Genomic DNA, 22,004 nt, shown 5'->3' on the forward strand with positions numbered 1-22,004 from the left:
AGTCATGAAGAGTTGGATGAAAAATGGAACAGAATAGAGCATGATTTGTCTATTCCCTGAAAATATGGAAAAATTCATAAAATACACACATGAAGTGGGAAGCCAAAAATTGGAGAACAAGAAGCAACAAGTGCTTGTTTCATGATGGAACCATAGGGTTCTAGATTGAGAACTGAAAAAGACCTTAGGAGATCATCTAGTTCCTTTTTTTGCAGATGAAGAGACTGAGGGTCAGAGACAAGGTGTGACTTCCTTTCAATCACCAAAGTCATATTTCACTGCCTTCGTGATCACATCAATGAGCATATTCCTTCCATTGGGACTGGTTGTAACCCAACCCCACCTTCCCATCCATGTTTCTTGTCCCTTTTCTCTCAAAGATCTTTCACAGAAACTGTACCCAATGTCTAGAAATCTTCTCTAGGTCTTTTAAAAAAAATGTCAGGGATACCAGTGCAGCCTTCAAGGTTGTCAGAGAGAAAAAAAAATTGTTTGGTAATAATTCCCTGACTCATTTGAGAATTACCTGTATTTCTTTGAACAGCAGGCTTAGTAAGCACCTTAATGGGCTGGAAAAAATACTCATTTTTCCCCATTAAGACCCCTGAAAATGAATGGCTTACTGTAATCCTCCTAATGAGTTGATTCTCTGCCTATCCCAATCCTGCCACTATCATAACATAATAGAATGATGTCTTCCCAAAATACCACATCCTTTTTTAAAAAATGGAACTTGATAGTTTCCCAATATGTTCTGAGCAATAGGGGAAAGTGGAGTTGTGGCATTCACATTGTCCCAGGTGAATAGACTAAATCAAAGCTTGTAGTATGCATTGTTTACATTGATTTCCTGAATAGTTTTTCTGTTTAAATTATTTTTTTTCAATTAGAAGCATTTTTTTCTCCTTCTAATCTACCTTCCTCCATTGAGGAAGAAAAAAAGAAAAACAAAACCTTTTAAACAAATACTACATAGTTTTTCAAAGGCAATTTTGAGGAAATAGATCCTATTATGTAAATTGGAATTCTTTCATTTTTTGGGTAACTACAAGGTTCCTACTGGGGTTATTACTCTTGGCTGGCATAGAGAAGAAGGAAACTTTTTGAGTTTTAAGCCATTAAATCCCAGAACTGATGTCTGTCAGTGGGACAATAACAGAGAAGATTAGAGATGTGATCCAAATAATCTAATCCCATAAAATCATGAGATAACCAGATATGAATTTTATACAAAATACAGCAAAAGGTGCTTTTTGTATCATAAAATACTGGCAAGAAGAATCTACTTCTATCATTAAGCAGTATTATTCTGTAAGCTTTAGGGGAAATCAGGGCCTAAAATAGGAATTGACTATTGTAAGAAACTTCAAATGAAACTATTATGTTCTAACCTTTACTGCAGATAGAGCTGCTTCTTTGTTACATAAGCAAGTGTAGCATGCATAGGATATATAATTCAGTATATCATACAAGCTACATTTATGGACTATGAAAACAGTTTCTTCCAGTACATGCATTTGTCACAGCTAGGGAATAGCATCATTGTCACTTTCAACATGTATAATGTCACTAAATATAAACATTTGTCTTTAGGGAGACACACTTATTGGTCAGGATATTACTTTCATTTAAACCATCATGACTTAATACTCCAAAGCATGTGTGATTTGGTCTCATCTGCCCCTTTATGCTGGAAACTCTTCTCCATGTCTTCCCATAAATACTCCATAAAGGATCTGTCAGCTATCATCTTGAAGTCTTTCCTTTATACTTTTTTGGCATATTCATTTTTTCTCTCTCTCTCTCTCTCTCTCTCTCCCCCTTCTCGATGATATATTTCCTGGTTGATGTATTTCCTTCCTTCCTTCCTCAAATCCCCAACTCCACCTCTTTTCCCTCAGTCTCAACAAAGGTTCTCACTTCTCAATTTCCTGAGATCAAGGGCATCAGATGAGCTCCTCAACAATCCTCTTCTATACCTCAACCCCTGTATCTTTCCTCATAATATTCTCCTATCACAGAGATAAGGCAAGTCTTCTATTTTGCCAAATCCGGGATCTATCCACCTATACTTCTCCCTTCCCTTCCTATGTCCTCCAGAATCTTGACCCCTCAATCATTCCCTCTTCCTTATTCATCTTGTCTCACATGCACCACCAGTTTTTCCCCCTCTCAGACTATAACCATGTACAATAATCCCCATCCTAAAAACAAAAACCCACAAACATACACAATCTTCCCTTCACCCAGCTACCTCCTCAAGTTACCACCTCAAGGTTATCCTCCCCTTTACTGCTAGCCTCCTACCAAGAGTCCTGTAGACTCCTCTTCACTATTTCCTTATCACTCACTTGCTCCTCAGTTCTTTACAATCTAGCTTCTGTCCTCACCACTGAATTGCAAACATTCTTTCCATGGATCCAATGAATCACCACCTCATCAGTGACTTTTTTTCTGTTCTCAATATTTTTGAAATCACTGCAATATCTAACACTGCTGACTACCCCCTCCTTCCTGTTTTCTGTTTTGTTTTGTTTTTTTTTTTGGAGACTGGGTCTCCTTAGCTCTTCCAAACTGGAAATTCAGCAGCCTCTCAAGGTCTAGATCCCAATACTGATCCACATAAGAATTTTAACCTACTCTGTTTCTGGTTTGTCGCTCCTAGGAAGGTTGGTTCCGCACAATCGTCACTGCCTTCCTGAGAGTTAAGCATACTGATGCCAGATTAAATGCCAAAATTAGAATTAGCCTATTATAGCTCAGAACTCCCATTCTCAAGGATCCATCAGCCTCAGCCTCCCTCAGGAATTACAGGCATTTGCCACCACACCTGAGGCTCAAACTGGCTAATAAAAATTCCATCATCTGATATTCATTTTTTAGAAGAGAGGCCTTTTAATCCATCTGTAAAAATACTTACAGCAGTTCTTTTTGTGGTAGCAAAGAACTGGGACCTTAAGGAAAGCCCATCAAATGAGGAGTGGCTGACTAAGTTATGGTAGATGACTGTGATGGAATACTATTGTGCTATAAAAAATAAGGAAGGAGATGGTTTCAGAAAAACCTGGGAAGACTTACATGAACTGATGCAAAGTGAAATGAGCAGAACAAGGAGAATATTGTACACAATAATATCAATCTTGTAATGATAATCAACTGTGAAAGTCTTAGTTGTTCTGATCAACAGAATGATCTGTGACAATTCCCTCATGATGAAAGATACTATCTACCCCCTGAGAGAAAACTGAGGGACTCTGAGTGCAGATTGCAGCATATTTTTTTTCTCTTGCTTCATTTTTCTTATCTCTTCCTCCTGCCCCACACACATACAACATGGCTAATATAGAAATATGTTTTTCATGACCTCATGTGTATAATGACTATTGCCTTCTTGATGAATGGGAGAGAGGTAGAGGAAGAGAGAGAGAATTTGAAACTGAAAATAAACTATTTTAAAATAATAAATAAATATCTTTATATCTAAAATGAAGAAGGGACCCTTCCTTTAAGATTGCAGTATTGTGTCACCTGAAATGGTCTGTTAAAATCTTAATACTTCTGGGAAAAACAAACATTAAATCATCAGCCACTATTTGTACATTAGCTGAAGTAGGTTTATCAATTATGCTGCATAGTCTAAGGCTGGGGGGAGGCGGAGGAGAGGGGAAGGAGGGGGTGAGGGCAGTGGACAACTTATTGATTGAATCACAGGACCAGATACAGAGTTATTTTAGGTTTATCAAACTTTATCAGGTAGATGTATTGGCCAACCACCTAAAAATAAAGGCCTTGAGAGAATGAATTACAAGATGGCTGACTCAGGATATTTTGAGAGGGGAAGGAAAATTCTGGAGCAGAAATCATCATTCAGGTCCTGAGTGAACACTTGAATTTGAGAGTAGGTGGAGATGGCAAAGGTGGAGCAAGAAGCATAAGAATACTGGCCTATTTATTTTCCTAAAGCACAGGTCTGACCATGTCACCACCATCATTCCCCCATTCAATAAATTCCACTAGTTCTTCATCACCTCCAGGATTAAATCTAGAATCCACTCTTTGGCATTCAGAACCCTTCATAACCTGGCCACCTCCTATATTTCTAGTCTTCTTTCCCTTACTTATTCTTACATATTCTGTGATCTAGTGCCACTTGCCTCCTCGATGTTCCTCAAAGAGAACACTCCATTGCTCAATTCGATGCATTTCTACTAGCCATCTCCCATGTCTGGAATGTTCTCCCTTGTCATTCCTACCTTCTGGCTTCCCTCGGTTCCTTTAAGCCCCAGATAAAAATCCTACCTTCTACAAAGTGCCTTTCCTGATCTCTCTTGATGTTAATGCCTTGCCTCTGTTGATTAACTTCAAATTATCATATGTATGTTCTATCTATCTGTCTGTCTGTCTGTCTATCCATTTTTATCTCCCCCTCTTAGACCACAGTTCTTGAGAAAGAGAACTGGCTTTCCCCTTTGTAACTCCAGCACTTAGCAGAGTGCCTGGCACATAATAAGCATTTAATACACACATGATGACCTACTGATGAGGAGGAAGGGAAGACTGCAGAAAAGGAAGACAGCAAAGGATAGAAAACAAACTTCATTTATTCCCTTGTTTATTTTCTGAGAGGTGGATTTGGCTACCCACTAGATAAGACAGATATCAGCATTTTTGCTGATGGATAAAATGCATGGATAAAATGGATATCTGCATTTTTGTTTTCTTGACAGTATAAAAGGCCTTCAAGCCTATTTGATTTTAAAAAGGTCAACCTGAAATAATGCACGAGTTAAGAATCTTATCTCTAGATGTGCCTATTGTAAAGTTCCAGATTTGCATTATCTTAAGGCTCTTTCTTCCTCACTTCCCAACACTTTTTCTCCTTATTATTTTAGGCTTTTTCCCTTATGTTTTTATCCTTTTCACTCTTGTAGAATCTTGATAAGATAAATTTAGTCTTGGAAAAAATGCTATTTGAGGAGTGATGATAGGTGTGTGGGTGTCTTAAGTGATTCAAGTGTTTTGTACCAAGCCCTCTTCCAGAAAAGAAGTGAGACACTCTAACCTCACCAACGCACATAGATCTCCTTCAGATTGGGCTCCTCAGAGGAACATTTGGAATCATGGACTTTTAGAGCTTGAGCTGTTCAAGAATTAAGTGATCCTGTCTAGACCAATCAACTTTTTTTTTTTGGTAGATGAGAATACTGAGGCCCTGAGAGTGATTGGCAATTGATTTGCCCAATATTATACATGTTAATTGTTAGTTACATTAAGGCATAGGCGGAACCCCAGGAGAAGTACATATTATTGGTATACACATTCACTTTTTACCCTTGAAAAAAATACTACAAAATTTCATAATTTGCCCAACACCATAGATGTTAATTGTTAGGCGAATTAAGGCATAGGTGAAACCCCAGGGGAAATACAGATTATTGGGTATATGTAATTACTTTTATTTTTTTTTTAAGGCAATTGGGGTTAAGTGACTTGCCCAGGGTCATATAGCTAGTAAGTGTCAAGTGTTTGGTCTGAAGCCAGACTTGAACTCAGGTCCTCCTGACTTCAGGGCCAGTGCTCTATCCACTGCGCCACCTAGCTGCCCCATCACTTTTATTCTTAAGAAAATACTATATAATTTCATTCATTAACTCATTTGTTCAATACTCTTATTGTTGAACTGTTCAAGAAACTGAGCAGAATACAGTCAATATTTATATTTGCTTTTTAAAAATTATACACATAAAAATATGTAATCATAAGCACTAGAAAGGGTTATAGACTAAGTAATCTATATTTTACGTATTTTGCTTTCATTTATATTTTACCATAAGGTTATATTAATAAAATTATTTTTAATACAATTTGGAAAGTAGGTTAACATATTAACATATTAAATATACTAATTATTATTTTATATTATACTTTTTAAAAAAGTGATTCTCAAGGTTATATAATTATTATATTAACCCTTGTCCTGACCCTTTTCTCTTTACCAAAAGAGCTTTTAAAGAATTTTTTAAAGCCTAATCTGTAGTGGGTACTTAATAAATGTTTATTGACTGACTGTAGCATTGAAATCAAAAGGAGCTCTCTCTTGCTTACAGTCTTGAGGAAAAAATAGTTCAAATGAGGATTAATTAACTTCTTTTAAATTAATATGTTTAGTCTCCTAGTCTGTCTTGTTTTTCAGATGAGAAAACTTGATGCTTAGGGAAAGGTTAAGTGATTTCCTACAGGTCAGTCACTGCCTAGGTAACCTTGAGCAAATTCCCTAATCTATCTGGGCCTCAGTTTCCTCATATGAAAAAAAGAAACAGTGAGACTAGATAACCTTTGTGTTTCTTTTCAGTTCTAAAGCTGTGATCCTAATTCGGAGCCAGGTCTTTTGACATACTTTTTCCCCATACCAGCAAGCCCACTCCACTCCACCCTCCCCTGGACACTCCTCTCCTACTCTGTGTGTGTGTGTGTGTGTGTGTGTGTGTGTGTGTGTGTGTGTGTGAACAAGCTCATCCCCAGGATGAGGATGTGGAAGAATGGTTATGGTTGTTAGCAACACCATCAAGTCATTCCAATTTTGTTGCTGCAATTTGTAGTCAGGATTTACAGGAAATAGCCCTTAAGGTTGTCCTGAGTGTCTGTTGTTTTGCACGAGGAGACTCACGTAAAAGTCACATAAGGTCAGAGAGGGAGATGTTTCAGGAGAGATTTGTGTTAGGAAAAGTAAAGCTTTCTGGTCTCCCTTAACTTGAGACCAAAGACTGTCATCAGCAATTTACATTCTTTATTTATTGTTTTGGTAGCACAAATGTCACTTCTGCAAATAAAACTGGGGAAAGATAATGTAGATTGCATCCTTTTTTTTTTCTTGATATGTTCTGTTCCTTTCATCATCATAGTTATCCCAAGTATCCTTCCCTGTCCCAGAGAATCATCCCCTATAATAAATAGTATTTTTTAGAGAGGGAAAAAAAATCAGCCCAAATCATTGATACATTGAAAAAAGTCCCAAAACATTTACAGTCTTATAACATCTATGGACTTCCCACCTGGGGGAGGTGGGAGGAAGGGGCCTTTCACATCTCTTCATTTCAGTCCTGTAAATTCTGTCATAATGTGGTTAAACTAAAATATACCCCCCTGATGTCCACCACTAATGGAGAGAAATTCTAGATTCCATGCTACTGAAACCACAGAAGTAGATGGTAGTTTTAAGAGACTTTTTTTTTCCTTTCAGCCGAAGACAAGGTTTATTAAAGATCCACCATATTAGCCAGACTCTTGAGGAATCTGAGAGTCTGTGAGGCACTGGCTAGATTGTAAGAATCTGAGCAGTGGCTAGATTTTAAGAATCTAAGCGTCTTAATGGAGACAAGCACAGGCTGCATCCAGGGAACATGAGGGGGGACATCAGCTGGTATTTGCTATTTGCTACCAATTGTAGGTGAATGGCCTGTAGTCTGAAGATATAAATCTGACAGAAAAGACTGCAGGGCCCAGATACGACAAGATAAAGCATCCTTAGCTCTGTTTGGATTCAGATAATTCCGTTTTCCAACCATGCAGTAGCAAATCCACCTCATAGCCAGACTCAGGAATAGCCAGGTGGGTAACGTTTCTTTTCAAAGGAACATAATTGGGAAATTGAGCCTGGAGGATCCCATCTTAGACTGAGGCTAAAATTGTCCTCTCAGCTTTTCCCGATGCTGACTTCCCACCAGTATCACATTCTCTGAGTAGCTTGTGGCATTTCTCTCAGAAGATAGATTATTGATTATCAATGGATTATGATCCATCAGACAACTCAAAATAAAATCCCAGGAGCTTTTAACTCAAACAGCAAGTTTCATTAATCACAGTTTAGGAAAAACTTTTCCAGGATTTACATCTCAAACTTAAATTTGTCCTGGTGTAAAAAGCCAATCATTAGAGATTTCTATATACTTGCAAATTCTCAGCAAGTCATACATAACCCAAACAAGCTTTTTGGCTAATTTACACATTAAAACAATAACCAAAAATAGCCAAATTATTTTATCGGTAACCAAATTATGAAAAGTTGCTTGACATAACTGATAGAAAATGTTCGCCAATGTGAAAATTGAAACAAACCCATTACCAATCAGGTGACTTCAATTTTGTTAAATTCATTTCCAAATTATTTTACACAGAGAATCAACATCTCATCATTAACAGTTAAAACTACAAATTTAAAGAGCGTGCTTACCCAAGTTCACAGGCTAGCTTCTTTACCTTGAGCAGGAGGTGCTGAACTTGGGTGATGCTTCCAGGCAAAGGTTGCCCTAGGGCCCAAGACCATTGCCAGGACGGCCCATGCTGTAGCTGCTGCCCCTCCCCCCTCCTTCCTTTCCCAGGTGGGGGAGGGTAGAATCAAAGGTGAGAGGTAAAGGGTAAACCTTTCTCTTATAAGACGGATTAACAGATACCCTCTTGACTCTAGGGAAGGGAGTGGGAGAAAGGAGTGACCAGGGTTGTAAGGAGGAGTTTCAAAACTCCTTAATGATCAATCACAAAACCTCCAAAATCTGCCAAGATATTTTTAGCTGTTATAACTTTTCCCTATAACCTCCATGAAGGAGGATTCAGGAGTGTAGAGGGAAGTGAGTAAGCCTCAGGGAACCAAAAAGCAACTGCCGTTTTCCCCAATTCCCTAGTGCCGAGAGAACTGACAGAATTGGGCATACACTTCCAGACGGGACATCTGTCCTTGTCCTCTATGCTGCAGAAGGTGTACCCAGGTCCATGGCCTGGAAGTGACCCAGTGGATTGAGAGCCTGAGAGCGTCAGGCTGAGTGTGAGACAGCCTCGTAACTGTCTGCCCCAAAATCACTCCAAGGACCCCAACTGCAGAGCAAGAAGGGAGGGGGGAAGGCTTACATACCTACTAGTCTTGGCTGGAGAAGAACTTAGGGTTAGGCAGTTTCCCCGTACAGGCCACCAAAATGATGCGGTTTAGGGGTTCGGGGTGCTGGGACCCCAAAATCACACACGCGGGTCCTACCTGAAAGAATTTGACCCAAACCTTCTTTCAGCCAAGGACAAGTTTTATGCCATATTAACCAGACTCTTGAGGAATCTAAGAGTCTGTGAGGCACTGGCTGGATTCTAAGAATCTGAGCAGTGGCTAGATTTAAGAATCTAAGCCAAGAGCCTTTCTCTGTGATACAACAAATCTGTTTATATTGAACAACTGAGGGCAGGTGAGTAACTAACAAGAAATAGTTAAATAAATTAACAAGGCTCCCACCCTTCTCCTAGTGCCTTCCCACCCCTCACCTACACCTGATATTCTCCTATTAGAAATCCACTTACAAAACCCCAGAGTCGCTAGGCCTTCATAGGTCATTTGATATCATCTATGTGCTTGAAAAAGGATCGCCTCCCCCATGCGCAATAAGTGGTCATGCAGGCCTTGTTAGGAGAACTGGAGGGACAACCACCAACTCACCAGGCTTCCTCTTAGCTTTAACAGCTTTAATTGTTAGGAAGTTCTCACCAGAGTCAAACAGTTGCTTCTATTCAACTTTCACTACACACTCTTTGTTCTGCCCACTGAGGTCAAGCAGAAAGGAACTAGTCCTTTTTTGGGCTTCCGGTTCTAAGGTTCTAATGTTAAGTAGCCTTTAAAAAAAATAAAAAACACAAAACCCTCAGAGACAGTTTAAAGGTCAATGATAAATTATACTACTTTAGTGTAAATTAGTTAATCCCATCAATTGTTTTGGGTCTTTCACCTGTTTACTTAAAGCCTGTAAATGGCTGTTGGGAAGGGAAAGGACAAGTTAGGAATAAACAACTAACAATTCCTAATTGTTCGGAACTATTCATTCCTAACAATCAAAAGCTGTCCCCAATCCAAATGCCTAGTGAAATACTGGGTTTTCTCTCTAGTTCTTTTAACAAGGACTAGGCAAGAACTTACCAGGAACGTGGGAGAAGGGAATTCTTTCTCATGGACATGGGTGACAGCAGATGGCCCAGGTGCCTATTTAATTTATCTAAGAGGGCTGTATGCATGGCGAACTTTTTTAAGTTTCGAAAAGATGCCTGTGGGGAAGGAACTCTAAAGAAAGAGACCTGGAAAGTAAAAATTTTGTTCTTAGCTTTGCTCAGTAGATTGTATTGTAAATTCCTTGAAAGTGGGACCGATTTCCTTTTTCTTTGTGTATTTCTAAAAGAAACTTAATATTAAACTGCATGAAGGTTTGCCCATAACAAAGAGTAATCATAATGAAAGGGGGGGGGGAAGATTTGCATAATAAGAAATTCTTTGAGCCCTAAGCCTGTTTCAAATTCTATTTTTTCCCTTCTGATCCAGATGTGTTCCACTGTACCTTTCACACAAAAGGCATTTAATGATTTTTTTTAGTTTGTTGAGTTGAATTCAAAAAATATTTATTAAAAATACCTTGGAGTCAGTGTGGTGCTGTGGTAGAAATCCTGGATTTGGAGTCAGAGAAAATGGGTTCAAATTCTGACTCTCTAATTACCTGGATGATCTTGGCCAAATCATTTAACTTCTCGGTTATCTCAGTTTCTTCACCTATAAAATGAGGAAGTTGAATGAGCTTCCATCTCTTAAGTCTAAGATCCTATGATCCTATGACCATTTTAATAATCAGTCAGTCAGTAAACATCCATTACATGCCTACAGGTGCTTAGGATACAAAGAAAGATATGGGGTAGTCCTAGTGTTCAATATCACCTTCTAATGAGGGAGATAACATGCAACCAACTATGTACAAACAAGCTATCTGCAGGATAAATTGGAAATAACTAACAAAGGAAGGTATTAGAATTAAGAGGAAAGGCTTCCTGCAGACTGATTTTTAGCTGAGATTTAAAGGTAGTTAGGGAAGCCAGGGGATAGAGATGAGGAGAGTATTCCAAGCATGGAGGACAGACAGCGAAAATGTCCATTTACATAATGCTTTAAAGTTCACAGATTGGATTGTCGATTTAGAGCTGAGAGATTTAGGTCATCTAGTTCAATCCCCTCTTAGGACTTAAATGACTTAATGTCACCAAGGTACAAACCCTAGATCCAAGGCTAAAACTTCAGCCTCCAAATTCTTTGCTCCTCCTATCGCAACACTCTATTTTTGTACATATTGGTCTTCTTTGCCTCAAATCTCTCCTCTCCAATCCATCTATCACACAGCTTCAAAACTGATTTTCAGACATTAGTCTGACTATGTCACTCCTTTGCTCAATAAACTCCAATGGCTCACTATTAACTCTAGAATCAAATACAAACTCTTCTATGAGAACATTTTAAAATCCCTTACAACCTCGTTTCCAGCCTTATTATACATTAACCTTCTTGCTGTTCCTCACACCCAGGAATATGCTGAAGTCTAACTGACTTATTTAAGAAAAGCTAATTTTAAAATTTTCTGTGTGAGCATATACATCTCAGAAATGAGGTCACTATAAATCAGGGCTTGATTTATCCTTTTGGTAATTGCCTAGACTTAGGGAAGTATTAGTAATTACCTCCCCACCCCCAGTCTGGTTGTTAAACATTTAGCAACACACTCTAGTATTGCTTTATAAACTGCTTGAGCTCAGTTGGAGCGAAGTAGAAGGCCTCAGGGAATAAAGTTATCTCCAATCTGAAGGTCTGGTAACCAGAGGTAAATAATACTAATAATACTTGGCATTTATGCAGTGATTTAAGATTTGAAAAGTGTTTTACATCCATTATCTCATTTGAACATTGTAATATCCCTGCTCATACCTCCTGTCTCATCTCTGTGCATTTGTATAAACTGTCCCCCAAGTCTGCAATGCACTCTTTCCCAACCTTGGGATAAGAATCTCTCATATTTGTCAAATCTCAATTCAAATACCTCATCCTTTATGAGGTCATCTCATGATATATACAGAGCTATTAATTCCTCTTCCATAAACTTTTTTATTTGATTTGTATTAATTTGATATGTTTTATGTATACATACATTCTTTTATTAACTTATATCTGCACATGTGGTTTCCCCCTATAGAACTTAAACTCCTTGAGAAGAGAAATTATCATCGCTTTTGTTTTTTCATCCCCTGGGCTTGGTGCTTGGCATACAACACCTACTTAATAAAATGCATGTTGATTCATTGGTTAAAGGAACTCTATTAGATTATGTGGCAAATTCAAAATTGAAAAGACAATCCACAAGCATTTATTAAATGTTTAGTATGTGCAGTGTGTTAAGTCCTAGGTGTACACACACACACACACACACACACACACACACACACACACTCCTTACTGTCAAACAACTTACATTCTTAGAGGGAGTTGTGCCTCAGTCATTTCAGTCATATCTGATTCTTCAGCTCTTTGTGACCCCGTTTGGGTTTTCTTGGCAAAGAGACTGGGGTGGTTTGCCATCTTCTCCATCTAATAGGGAGACAATAAATATAAATCAGAACATAACAGGATAAATACAGAACAGAGGCAAAGTGCCCTCAGAGAGGATGACAACAGCTAGAGGAGCCAGGCTATTGTTGTTGTTTGTCCTTCATTCTTGAAGGGGATCATGACATGAGCAAGGTGATGCCATGACTTTCAAGTGAACTGAATTTAAGTGAGGGAGGGCTGTGCAAAGTCACCAGCCTCACTTTCTCCTCCAGAGCCATCTGGGCCCAGTAGCCAGATATAGATCAGGATGACTGGAGATGGCTCCCAAAGGAGCCAGGAAAAGTCTCCTGGAGGAGGTTAAACTTTAATTATATGTTAAAGGAAGCAAAGGATGTTAAGAGTCAGAGGATGGGAGGGAAAGGATTCCAGGCATGGGGAGCAGCTAGGATAAAGGCAAGGAGATGAGAAATAGCAAGTAACAGCAAATAACTGAATTGGCAGACTTTGAAGAGGGAAGCAGAATATATTGGCCAGGTAGGAAGAAGGCCAGGTTATGAAATGCTTTAAATGGCAAAAGACTTTATGTTTACTGTTGGCAGCTGAGTGGAGAATGAATTAGATGGAGGAGAGAGTTGAAGTTGGAAGACCAATTGGAAGACTATTGTAATTGTAATAGAGTGGGTGGCTGTGTGAGTAGAAAGAAATGGACCTATATGAGAGATGTAGAGAAATGATGAAATTTGACAATTGATTGGATATGGAGGATAAGTAAGAGAGGAGAGTTGAAAATGACGCCAAGGTTGTGAACCTGGGTTAGTGGAAAGGTCATCCATTTAACAATAATAAGGAAGTTCAGAAGAGGGGAGAATCTGAAAGAAAAGATAATGTATTCTATGTTGGACATATTTAATTTGAGATGCTTACAGGACTGTAGTTGGAAATGTCCAATAGTCCTTTGGTAATGTGGGGACTGAATCTCAGGAGACAGACCAGGGCTGGTATGCATGGAGATGCTAATTGAACCCATGGGAACTGATGAGATCACCAGGTGAGAAAGTATAGAGAGAAAGGAGAAGAAAGCCCAGGACTGAGTCTTGGGAGACACCCACAATTAGTGGGTATGACAAAAATGAAGGGCCAACAGAAAAGATTGAGAGAGGTCAATCAGTAGAAACCGAGAAAGAAGTTAAAAACAACAACCAAAAAACAAAAAGAAAAAGAAAAAGAAAGGAAGAAATATCCAGGAGGAGAAAGTAGTCATCAGAGTCAAAGGCTGCAGAGAGGTCAAAAGAAATGAAGATCAAGAAGAGGTCATTAGATTTAGCCATTAAAAGATAATTGGGGCACAGCCAAGATGGTGGCAGCAGGCAACAGTACAGCCAAGCCCCCCTCCACAAAATTCCTCCAAACAGACCTAGAAAATGCACCAGACTGAATTCTGATTGCAAAATTCAGAAAAAGTGAGAGTAAGTCATTTGTCCAGCCCAGGGCAGCATAAAGTGACAGAGAAGTTTGTGGACACTGGGAAATAGGGTCAGGCCAGGAGCACCCTGCATGTAGAGCACTCCAGCACCCAGGGAGAGGTTGTCTACCAGTGTAAGAGGAGGTCCTAGATCCATACCTATGTATCCTCACAGCCTTGTTAAGGCAGTACGACAGAAACAGGTGCTAATTGGAACCTTTGTTGCCTACTACTCAATTCTGGAACAAGGATCCAGGGTGATGGAGAAGGGGACCTGTACCAGGGAATTCTAGGGTAGGGAGGACCTAGGCGGTATGTTGAGAAAGAAGGAATTTCAGAAGCAAATATCAGCAGTGTGGCTCAAACCACAGGAGCAGATCAGGGTCTGGGTTCCAGCATCTTTTTTGGCTTGTACAGGGATAATGAGGGCAAGAATCCCAGATGAAAGGAAAGCCTGCAATTCTGTCTCTCTGAACCATCAGAGCTTTCCAGTTGGCTGATAAGGGTTGAGTCCAGGAGCATTCTACCATTTCTTAGAACCAAATATAGCTTAAGAACTTGCAGAACTCAGACCAGCAGGGCAACAATTAGACTTTGCCCTACATCAGACCCCTTTGAGAACATCGAAATTGTGTAGGTTATCAGCCTTTTCCTGAGGTCTTAGAAAAACACAACACTCAGTACCACAAGAAAGCAGCAAGAGGAGCAGCCTAGACCTTCCCTCCAGAAGTGCAGCAGAGCCCCACTTTAAATATATAGGAAGTAAGCTGGAATAATGAGTAAACAACAACAAAAGACAACCAAAAAAAAAAACAAAACAAATCCATGATTATGAGATTTTATAATGTCAGGGAAGCTCAAGACTCAAACCTAGAAAAAGAAAATGACTCAAAAATATCTGCAAGCAAAGCCTCAGAGAAAACCACAATTTGCAATGCATTGTTGGTGGAGTTGTGAACTGATCCAACCATTTTGGAGAGCTACTTGGAACTATGCCCCAAGGACTATAAAAATGTGCATACCCTTTGACCCAGCAATAGCACTTCTAGGGCTGTATCCCAAAGAGATCATAAAAATGGGAAAAGCACCCACAGGTACAAAAATATTTATAGCAGCTTTTTTTGTGGTGGCCAAGAATTGGAAATTGAGGGGATGCCTATCAACTGGGGAATGACTGAACAAGTTGTGGTACACAAATGTAATGGAATACTATTGTGCTATAAGAAATGAGGAGCAGGGGACTTCAGGAAAACCTGGAAAGACTTGTATGTACTGATGCTGAGTGAAGTGAACAGAACCAGGAGAATGAATGTTGTACACAGTAACAGCCACATTGTACAATGACTAACTTTATTAGACTTAGCTCTTCTCAGCGATGCAAGGATCTAAGACATCTACAAAAGTCTGATGATGGAAAATGCTATCCGCATCCAGAGAAAGAACTATGGAGTTGTAAGGCAGAACAAAGCACACTATTTGCTCTTTTTTTTTCCTTCTGTTTTCTTTTATTTCCTCTTTCTTGTGGTTCCTCCCTTTGTTTCTAATTCTTCTTTACAACGTGACTAATGTGAAAATATAATTTAACAGGAATGTATTTGTAGAATCTATAATCAGATTGCACATTGTCCTGGTGAGGGAGGCAGGAAGGGAGGGGAAGAAAATTTAAAACTCAAAAGCTTATGGAAGTGATTGTTGAAAACTAAAAATAAATTAATTTTAAAAAAATCACAGTTTGAGCAAAAATTCAACCAGAATTCCTGGAAGAGGGGAAACAATACTTTTTAAGAGTTAAAATGCTTTTATAAATGAAATGAGAGTGCTTGAGGAAAAAATTGGAAAAGAAATGAAATTTATGGAAGAAAGAATCACAAAGGAAATTCACAACTTGGTATAAGAATTTAAAAAAAAAAAACCTTGCCAAAGGCAAGTTTCCCCAAAACAACTCTCTGAAAATTAGAGCAGCCCAAATAGAAACCAATGACTCCATGAAACAACAAGAAATACTAAAATAAAATCAAAAGGGGTAGCTAGGTGGCACAGCAGAGAGAGCTTCAGCCTTAGAATCAGAAGGACCTAAGTTCAAATACGGCCTCAGACACATGACATTTACTAGCCGTGTGACCCTGGGCAAGTCACTTAATCCCAATTGCCTTTAAAATAAAATAAAATAAAAAGACTGAAAAAATAGAAGAAAATGTAAGATATCTCATAGAAAAAAAACAAATGACCTGGAAAACAGATCAAGGAGAAAAAATTTAAGAATCATTGGACTATCTGAACATGTGACCCAAAAATGAGTCTAAACATCCTATTTCAAGAAATCTTAAAAGAAAAATACCTAGATCTCTTAGGAAAAGAGAGCAAAATGGAAATAGAAAGACTCCACCAGTCACCTCCTGAACAAAATTCCAAAATGAAAACTCCCAGGAATATGAGCCAAAATTTAGAGCTTCCAGGTCAAAGAAAAAATACTGTAAGTAGTCAGAAAGAAATGACTCAAATACTGAAGAGCCATCATAAGTATCACACATGACTTGACAGCCAGCACTATAGAGGAGCAGAGAGCTTAGGATGCATTTTTCCAGAAGATTTACAAACAAGAATAACTTGCCCAGCAAAACTGAGCCTAATGCTAAGGCCAGAGGTGGGGAGGGTGGGAATGGATCTTTACTGAAATAGGGGACTTCTTGATGAAAAGACCAGAACTGCATAGAAACTTTGAAGTTCTAACATAGGATTTAAGAGAAACATAAAAAGATAAACATCAATGAACAATGATAAGGAACTAAACAAGATAAACTGCTTATATGCAAACATAGGGAGATGACAATACATGTGTCCCCTCTGGGGGGGTGGTCATAGGGGGACTATAATTAATTACACTAGACCCGTAAGTGGTTTTGCTGTATCTTGATCATCTTAAGAGAAGAACGGGAAGAGGAATACACTGGAGGTTGTGGGGAGAGAAAGGAAGGTTAAGGACAATTATCTCACATAATCGGAGTGTGCAACTAGACATCTATACAAAAACGGAGAAGGGCGTGGGGGAAGTAGCTGACACTTCAACCTCACTCTCATCTGAACTGGTTAAAAGATGAAAGAATACAGAACACACAAGTTGGGTACAGAAATACACTTCACTCAACAGTCAAATAAGAAAGAAAGCGGGAAGAGGAAGGAAAAATTAGAAGGGCAGTAGATTAGGGAGGAATTAATCCTAAGCAAAACAAACTCTAATGAAGTATGTACAAAAATAGTTATAAAAATAGTTATGAAAAGAATAGGAATCTGAGGGGATGGCTATCAGTTGGGGGAATGGATGAACAAGTTATGGTATGTAAATGTTATGGAATACTAATGTTTGGTAAGAAATTATGGATATTGTTTCAGAGAAACCTGGAAAGACTTGTGAACTGATGCAGAGTGAAGTAAATAGAACTAGGAGAACAATTTTTATACACTGACAACTATATGGTAAAGGCAAATAACTTTGAAAGAACTGGGAATTCTTATCAACATAGGGACCAACCATGATTCCAGAGGATTAATGATGAAACATGCTACCCATCACCTGATAAAGAGATGAAAGACTAAGGCTAAGATAAATAAGAAAAATAAGATAAATCTATGTATATGTGTCTGTATACATATATAAGAATAAGATAGATCTATGTATGTGTGTATATGTATATACGTATATGTGTATATATACACACATATTTGCACATGATCAATGTGGAATTTTTTTGATTGATTATATATGTTTGTAACAGATTTTGTTTTTCTTTAGTTCTCAATTGGGGAGGAGAGGGAGGAGTTGGGGAGGCAGGTGAGAAGACACACTTTTATTAATTGAAAAATTAGGGGCAGCTAGGTGGCACAGTGGATAGAGCACCGGCCCTAGATTCAGGAGGACCTGAGTTCAAATCCGGCCTCAGACACATAACACCTACTAGCTGTGTGACCCTGGGCAAGTCACTTAACCCCATTGCCTAGCCAAAAAAAAAAAATTAATTTTCTAAAGATAGAGATCATTGGTAACTTTGGAGAGAGAAGTTTCAGCTTAATGTTGAGGTCAGAAGCCAGGTTGCAGAGGATTTCAAAGACTGATAGGAAAGGAAGTAGAGATAGCCATTAGAGATGGCTTTTTCAAGGAGTTTAGCTGAGAAGAAGGGGTGAGATACAGGACTGTAGCTGGCAAGCATGAATGGATTTAGTGAGAAGTTTCTAAGCATGAGCTTGGCTTGAGCATGTTTGTAGGCCCCTTGGAAAGAGCCCAGGGTCACACAGCTAGTAAATATCTGAGGCAGGACTCACATTCAGGTCATCCTGACTTCAGGTTCATCTCTATGCACTATACCATCCAGATTCTATTAGACTGTGACCTCTTTGAGGGCAGGGACTGTCTTTACTTTTTTATTTGTATCCCCAGAGCTTATAGTGTTTGGGTAAGCACACAATAATTTTGTTTTTCATTTATTAATCATTTCAAAATCATTAATCCCACCCTGTGGGATAAGCATAGTCATGGTCACTCTAATCCACTGTGCCTAGAAAACTTTAAAAATCCCATTAATTATTCACATTAAAGTCTACCTGAAAATGTTTTGGGAATACGTCCAAAGTGGCCATAAGTAGAACATCATTCTTTTTCTTCAGTTTCATCTGTGATCTAATCTTTGAGGCTACTTCCTCCAAGCATATAGATCAAAGTCTATGAAGGCCTGCTCATCTCATACAATTCTTGTTTGGGTCCTTCCATCAATCCTCCATAGAGCTCAGACTAGAGGCTTTCTTTTAATGTGCTGTGGGTACCAGAGCATCACTTAGATTGCTAAGTCTCACTCTTACTACATGACAATTCTCTGATACAGCAGTCTTCTCAGAGAGAGAAGAGAGGCCACAGATTTCTGCACAGCAACATCCTATTTAGAGAACAAAACCAGTGAATTCCTCTGACAATTTGGGTCCAGGTGAACAAAAGTGCTTTTTATCTACCCTCAAAATGTGCTTGCCTGAGAGGGGCAGGTGTGGGAACTGTATTTGTTCATAAGTCCTAGTGAGCCGTTGGACTCTTGGTCAGTGAAACAAAGGCTATTGCATAATCTATGTGCATATTAAACATTGAAGGCTTATGTGGAAGTTGGGGACCTCATTACTCACAATTGAGAAAACCAATACTTGAGCTATACTTAAACTTTATTTGGAGATTCCTCTGGAGGAAAACTCTGGGTTAGGGTAGGAAACAAAGAGAGAAACTGACCCTTTTGGGTCCAGCCGGACCCTATTTACATAAGCCCAGTATCTTGGGCCCTAAGCTACAGGCTACATTTGCATTTGTCTTATATTTGCTTATCTGCATATGTTGTACTATTCAAGTAAACTATAAGAGCCTTGAGGGCAGGGGCTGGCTTTTTTTCTTTTTATCCCAAGCTCCTGGCACAATGCCCGGCATATATTGAACACTTAATAAGAGCTTGTTGATTGATCAATTGACCCACCAAAAGTTACAGCTAGTGCCCTGGTCAAACTTCATAAAATGTACCCAAAATAAACAGCTTACAGAGGGAGATGGCAGGGGAAGGAAATAAGCATTTATATAGTGCCTATTATATATAAAGTGTGTGTGTGTGTGTGTGTGTGTGTGTGTAGTCAATCAACTTTTTTACAGATAGATTCAATTGGGGGAGTGGGGAGCAGGGAAGGGAGGAGGAGACGCCATTAGGGCACCACCCTGCTTTAGGACAAAAAGCTGACGCCAATGAGACCATCCCTCCAAGGAGGGCTCAGAATGGTGCTACTAGGCAGGGAAAGGGCTCAGCTTCTCTTTTAACTAATAACCGCATACATTTTAAAAAATCTTCTGAAGGAGAGTTCAAGTGCTATTAGCAAACTCTAAATTTCTGAACTTTAGCACAAAATCCACTTTGGAACTGTAGTTCTTTCCCTTCATTCTTTTTCCAATCATACATATACTGGATTTCTTCTATGTATCTTCTCTGCTTAAGTCACTGTTGGGAGCACACTGTAGCCTACATATGCCTACCATGTGTTCCTCCATTGCCCTTTGGGTCACCTGTTATTTTAATTCTTTAGACATTCTGATATTCTACAATTTGTAGCTATACAGTTATATCATTAGAAGAATATTGGAGTAAAAGACTTTTTTTTTTTGCATGTGTCAGGGAACAATTTGGGATCTTGGGAAGCTCTATCCAGTTTTCCAAGTGTACTCCAGCCAGCTATGTTTTTCCTTTTCAATTTTGGACCCTGTACGTTGTCTGTCTTTACTGCCTATCCAAGATTAGTGAACTAACTCAACTCATTTCACTGCATGTTATAGCCCGGATAATAGTCATTCTTCATCCATTTGATTTTTCTCCTGTGGATTGAAAAGCCAATTCCTTTTTAGCCATTGTGGATCTCACTAAAGAAGCTCTATAAAGTCATGGGGCTTAATGGGGATAGGACAATGTTATCTACAAACCACAGCATCTAGAGGTATTCACCATCCATAGAGAATCCCTCTTCCATTTGAACTTGCGTACAAAGTGCATTCTCCGTGAGTGGCAAACACCTTTGGCAAGCATACATGTCCTTGGTTTATACCTTGCTTGAAATCTAAGGTATATCTGGGGTTATATTTAACATGGAATCATTGGTGATCTTAACAAACTCTCACATATTAGAAGTAATATATTTTTGTGCATTTTAATAATTTAGCCATATATGTTCTTCCTCAAGTTAATCGCCACATTCTACTTTTCTTCATTGTTTCTTTCTATAACAGTATAAATGTATAATGATAATCAGTACAGCACTTAAATGTATTCTAAATATATTTACTTAACCATATCTTCTTTGTTACTGACTTTTCTTTAGTTGTACTGGATAAACTGATTTGTTAACTTGCTTTAATATGAACTATATTGATTACCTCTATAGAGGTTGAGCCCTGGAATGCTTCCAAAGGAATGGGGTTAAGCCCCTATTACCCTTTTCTGTGTCCTGAACAAGGCAGCAAATTTCTAGGACAAAGTGAATTCTTTGAGAAGGTATGGAGTTCACCTATTCATTTTTTGCCACAATGACATCTCTTTGGCAGAGCCTTACTGGGAAGTGTAACACCTCTGCCAGGACCCCCCCCTCCCCGCCCCAGTGGATCCTTCCCATACCTCCTTAGTATTTCTTAATTCCTACCCTAAGGGACCCACCCGCTCCCAGTGACCAACACACTACTACCATCTCCCTATTGCCTTATCCCAGGGATCTGGGCTAGGCTGTCTTGAGGAGAGGTTTCCTGAAGCAGCCAAGGACTGTCCTTTCCAAGTGTGCCCCAACTATGTTTACCCTGGGCACCAGAACTCCCTATTTATTTCTCTGCTTATTGGTTGGCACATTTTTGTTGTTGTTGTTTTGGGGGGGGTTGGGTAATGGGGGTTAAGTGACTTGCCCAGGGTCACACAGCTAGTAAGTGTTATGTATCTGAGGCCACATTTGAACTCAGGTCCTCCTGAATCCAGGGTTGGTGCTCTATCCACTGTGCCACCTAGCTGTCCCCGGCACTTTTTTTTTTTTTTTGGTTGTGGCTATTAAAAAGAATTTCAATTGATGAGAGAGTTTTGAAGGAATACGGAAGGTGTATAAAGCATTGGCCCTGACCTCATGGAATTTACAATTTAATTTGGGACTTCCTAATTTTCCAGTTGTTGGTGTCATTCCCTCCCCATCACTTATTATTTAATTTGTATATATTTTGTCTTTATTTATCTATGAATATGTTTTATTCTCCAGTAGAATTTAAAGTCAGGGACTGTCTCACTTTTGTTTTGGTTTCTCCAGTATTTAGCATCTAGTCTACCAAGGAGTAAGGACTTAATAAGAGCTTGTTGACTGAATGTGGAAGCTAGGATTTACAGCCTACAAAGTTATGTCGAAAAAGTTTTATCCTTTATTTTGAGGGAAGATAAATTGTGTTTGCAATAGGGACAAAAAAAAAATCTCTAAGTTAGCTAAAGCACATTGGAAAAGGCTTTCCCCTCTGCATTTGTTCTAACTTTATTCAGTGGCAGATGGTTATCATTTTGGATTTCTGAATTCACTTGTACAACACTCCAGGTACAAAGAGAAGGCTGATTTTTATCCAGAGGGTAAAAGGAT

The sequence above is a fragment of the Vombatus ursinus genome, unplaced genomic scaffold (genome assembly GCF_900497805.2).
Source record: "Vombatus ursinus unplaced genomic scaffold, bare-nosed wombat genome assembly UNPS02009132.1, whole genome shotgun sequence".
In the NCBI taxonomy this organism is placed as follows: domain Eukaryota; kingdom Metazoa; phylum Chordata; class Mammalia; order Diprotodontia; family Vombatidae; genus Vombatus; species Vombatus ursinus.